Raw genomic sequence first — 6,000 nt, forward strand, 5'->3', positions numbered from 1 at the left:
GCCTCCGGCCCATATACATTGGAGTTATACATATACATTATACAAATGGTGCAATAAGTAGTACTTAGTGATCCAAACAGCAAATCATGATACAGGCAGTAAATCACGTACAAGTAGTGAAATACGATGGACCTACATAACTTTTTATCAGATTGTTACGTTTAATAAGAGCATAATTGATATAGTACGACAGCTTTATTATTACCTGCTGGTCAGTTGATGAAAGAAGTAGTTTAAATGCTAATGTAGGTGGCTTACATAGATAATATTCAGCTATATATTTCGTACGCAAATCTTTATGCAAAGGACATACAAGTAAAAAATGGATTTCATTTTCCACATCTATATTACACAGTGGGCACATTCTCTTGCATCGTTCAATATAAAAACGTCTTCCTTCGTTTACCTATTATGTTGATCAAACCTAACCTAAAACGTATAAATGGATATCTTAATTCCTTTGATGTTAGAAACGACAGATATTTCTCCGGCTGGAGTAGTGATTTGTATATTCTATAAGAGTCGTACCGTGAACTATTATGTATTACTGAATACCATTCTTGATTAAACATATTAAGACTTCTTTCTCGAAACTGAGTTAAAAACAAACTTGGATCACCAACTGACTGACTTAACCATACAAAACCATAACCATGTGAAAACAGAAGTTTTCTTACATAAGTCACTTTACCAATGTTGTCTAAATGAACAAGCATGTTATAAGCCTTTTTTGGGTAATCTATTTTCTTGCATACACAATATCTTAAACCAGAATTTTATACATCGAATATGAGCATTTATATACAGGGGATACCTCCCACATTCACCGTACACCATACAATTCGGTGTAGGGGGTCCTACATTTAAAAATTTCTTACAGGCCATCAGATGTATTTTTTCTATGCATTCATATCTCTGGAATCCCCAAATCTCGGATCCATACAAAAGAAAAAAAGAATAGGCTGAATTTGACAATCAAATAGTTTAAAGTAACTACTGGAGTGGCTGGCTGTGTAGTGAGGTAGCTGGCTAGCTAGTGGAGTAGCTGGACCAGACAATCCAGTGATCAATAGTATGAAAATCAATCTACTCATATGGGACACGATGGCTTGTGTCAACCAAGTCAGCGAGCCTGACCAGCTGGTCCCGTTAGTTGCCCCTTACAACAAGCATGTGTCACTGAAGACCAACCCTAATCCGGATCTTCACGGGTAGGGTTAAAGAAGTAATTGGCTTGAACCTAATGTTGTAGTGAGTACACAAACAACCATTGAAGTGAGAACTTCTTTCTCATTTTTATGTCCTTTTCCTAAAGGTCAATGGGTGTCCTTATTCTACCTAAATCCGGTTTCAGAATAATGTAAACATGCATTCTTAGTAACCAAAAAACAATTCGTGAAAAATATTGAATCGTATAAACAGCAGAATGACGTCATAGATGTGATTCAATATATCACAATGAGTATACAACACGCGATTCTGTTATAGTTGATTATCTAGCTGAACAATGTGTGGGTGTGTGTTGTTGTTGGTGAGTGAGTGAGTGAGTTTAGTTTTACGCCGCACTCAGCAATAGTCCAGCTATATGGCGGCGGTCTGTAAATAATCGAGTCTGGTCCAATCAAGTGATCAACAGCATGAGCATCGAGCTGCGCAATTTGGAACCGATGCCATGTGTCAACCAAGTCAGCGAGCCTGACCACCCGATCCCGTTAGACGCCTCTTCCGACAAGCATGGGTTACTGAAGATCAATATTCTATCCCGGACCTTCACGGGTTTCGTGTTGGTGAGTATGTAGGTGTTTTGTGGTGTTGATGGGACTGGGTGTCACCTTTAAAATATCCGGCATTTCTTTGAGGGATTGAAGCATTGATATTACAACACGGTCGGGAGTCTTTGAAAAAAAATACGCCTTCCATTTAGAATCGCAGACAAAAGGAAAGGAATTCTTATGACTATCCGGGTCGTTCTGGGCATCGGGTTAATGTTTTTCGTTCGTACATGTGTGTGGGTGTTTCCCAGGTAGAGGGCGAATATAGGGTTATATCCTGGCTGTATCCGGGTTTAGTGAGTATAATAAGCGTCACATTCTCACTCAAACGTGACTTCAGTCTGACTCACACACGGCCACCGCACAGAGCGGGTTTGTGTTGCATACATTGTTGTGTGGATTGATGGTTCTACATTGTACAACCTATAGCTGTGGATAGCCTGGTCTCGCCAGCGGATAACAGGTATTGTCCCTATGTCTACCCATACAACTTGTACATTGTGATTTTCCATCAAACACAAGAGTAGATATTCAAAGACTTCCGTCAATAGCTGTGTACTTACACTGATATAAATGCACAAATGTTCATCGCCTGATATTTATTCAAGTATCGGTTGTTGGGTAGCCTGGTGGTTAAAGCGTTCGCTCGTCACACCGAAGACCCGGGTTCGATGCCCCAAATGGATACAATGTGTGAAGTACATTTCTGGTGTCCCTTGCGGGGATATTGCTGGAATATTGCTAAAAGCGGTATAAAACAATACTATGTCATTATTCAAGTATCAAAAATATATTTTGCATTGAACAATATTTAACTTTATTGAAATCTGCAAGAAGATGCAAGGCGTGGAGTAAGTGTTACGAATCGGTGCACTTCCAATATATAAAAATACCAGTAGATTTGATGGGACCAACGACTTTGTAATATATGTAATGATAACTCTGTAGAAAATGACTTTCTTTTTCTATTTGAATGCATAGTTTGTCATGATTTGCGCTCAAGTATTTTAAAGCATTACTATATTACTTTGATCGGCAATATCTTTTAACACAGTATCATGTACCAATTTTTCAACAGCAACAAATTGTTCTAATTACTTCCAGGTAGCATTGTCATTGTGTTCTTTATACATATCAATGTATATCAGAGAGAGGGAGAGAGGGGGGGAGGGGGAAGAGAAAGTCTTTATTTACCATGGAGTGTTAGCAACATCTCGTCGTCTTCCAACAGATCAAAATTTACAACATCTAGTAGATAAATAAGAGAGGGAGAAAAATGTAATATGGTAGTAATGTTGTAATGGGAGATTGATCGGATGGTGATTGATTATATATACATGCATACACACATACACACAGAGAGAGACAGAGACATAGACACAGACAGAGAGAGACAGATACATACATACATACACACAAACATACATACATACATACACACACACACACATACATACATACGGACACACACATTCATATACATACATACATACACATTCATACATGCACATATACATGCACACATACATAAACACACCATACACACATACATACATACATACATACACACACATTCATACATACATACACACACATTCATACATACATACATACCACATACATTCATACATACATACATACATACACACATACATACATACATACATACATACATACACACATACATACATACATACATACATACACACATACATACATACACACACATACATACATACATACACACACATTCATACATACATACATACATACATACATACATACATACACACACATACATACATACATACATACATACATACACACACATACATACATACATACATACACACACACACATACATACATACATACATACACACACACACATACATACATACATACATAGACTCACACACAAACATACATATTAACACACTATACACACATACACATTGGGACGCACACACTCACAACACACACGCTTACAACACGCACACTCGTACACACACACGCAGACACACATATATACAGACATGCAAACACACATGCACTCTGAAACACACACAGACATGTGATGCAGTAGACGACCTTCAATACAGGAAACAATTCTTTTCAGGAATGGAACAAATGCAAGTGGAGGAAAAGAAAATGAGCCCAGCAAACAGACAATGGATTTTAGTAAGTCCTCTCATTGACTATATACAAGGACATATGGCTGATTTTAGAAACTACAACTTCCCTCTAATACATCGGTAACCCACCCTTGTCCCGTCACCAGTGAAGATCTGGATTATAACTGATCTTCAGTAACCAATGCCTGTCGTAAGAGTCGACACATGTCATTGTGTCCTAATTGTGTAGATCATGCTGTTGATCACTTGATTGTCTGATCCAGACTCGATTATATACAAACTGCCTCCATATAGCTGGAATATTGCTGAGTGCGGCGTAAAACTAAACTCACTCACTCATGCTGTCCCGCCTAGTGGTTAAAGCGTTAGCTCGTCACGCCGAAGACCCGGGTTCGAATCCCCACATGGGCACAATGTGTGAAGCCCATTTCTGGTGTCCCCCGCAGTGATGTTGCTGGAATATTGCTAAAAGCGGCGTAAAAAACAATCTCAGTCAGTCAGTCATGCTGTCCCGCCCTCATCCCAAAATAATTCCCGTTCAAATTCCCTTCTTATATACCTTACACCCCATGTCATATCCCTCTCCCAACCCAACTAAATAGGCCCAAAGCCGTAAATCACGTCCGGCTTCCATTTTCGATCCGTGCGTCCAGTCCTTAAAGTGTCAAAACAAGTGCAGTGTAATTCCCTACTTTTTTCAATGAGTGAGTTAATATTTAGTGTCACATCGGCAATACTGCAGCCATATCCTGACGAGAACAGTTTATGAATATCAAAATTCAAATCAATAAATTTAGAACGTAAAAACCTGTCATCGAAGGACAGTAAAAATACTAGATTATCATAGCTCTTAATTTAAAACTAGTACTCTATCATAAAAATAGATCACTAGAGACAACAGTACAATATAAAAACGGGCTGTAGATCACTGAAGGTTGATCACAATACTTGGGACCATTTGGACTTACAGTAGAATTGCTACCTACATGGACTTTTTTTCAATGTCTAACCAAGCGTGTCCTATGTTCCAGGTACTCCTCTCTGTTGTTTTACTCCTCATCGTCATGGCACTGACGTCCGTGGTCGTACACCGCTCCGCCACGTAAGTACCTAGCGTATTAAATACATGACTGATGTGTTCATTGATATCTAGCTTTCAAAGTCAACGATACTATAATGAAATCTCGGAGAAGTACACTCTTAAAAAATTAAACGTTTAAGCCAACTTTGAAACAATTGTTACTGTCTTCAAGTAAATTGATAGATTTAGTTTAAGTTGATTAATACAAGGATGGAAATTAGCATGGTGATATTTAGGAGATAAACATCATGTCTTGGCCAATTCGGGTGCGTTATAGAGGTATTTGAAGCATGGGAATTCATTTGGAACCGACGGCGTTCGCCACTGCTGACGACGCAACAATACAATTGTGCGCGATATTTGTACGTATCAATACGCATCGAATAGTCTTGCAACACAGTAACGTTTGGTTTACAATTCTGTTGCCATAACGACAATAATGATTGTCCCGTCACGAGACACGTACGTCCGCCTTGGGGTCGTGTAGCTCATTAGTTTGGTGAATCTACTTCATGGAAACAATCCAATCCTGAAACGAGATATATCGTTCAGGTGTAGTTAGAATGACGTACAATTGGGGGCAGGGATCTCCATCTACAAGACGTCCTGGTGCGGCTGGGTAGCCTATTGGGTACAGCGTTCGCTAGTCACGCTGAAGGCTCTGTGTTCGATTCCCCGCATGGGAACAATGTGTGAAGCTCATTTCTGGTGTCCCCTGCTGTGATATTGCCGAATTATTGCTAAGACAGGTGTAAAACCATAATCACTCACTCACTCAAGACGTCCTGTCGCGCTGTTGCGATTGGCAGTATTGAGTCTCGGCATTTAACCACTAAGAATGAGTGACAAATGTATGACAAATGTTCAGTGACGGTTTGACCAGTTATAGTCATAGTCACCGCATGTGACTGTCACAACTAGCAAGTGCGTTCTGCTTCTAATTTCCTTTAAATGACATTTTCGTGCAGTCTTGTACAAACTTCTATAGAAAGCTATGCACGAGTAAAACGTT

The sequence above is a fragment of the Haliotis rubra genome, unplaced genomic scaffold (assembly GCF_003918875.1).
Source record: "Haliotis rubra isolate DU_JTF1 unplaced genomic scaffold, ASM391887v1 Scf783, whole genome shotgun sequence".
NCBI classification, from domain to species: domain Eukaryota; kingdom Metazoa; phylum Mollusca; class Gastropoda; order Lepetellida; family Haliotidae; genus Haliotis; species Haliotis rubra.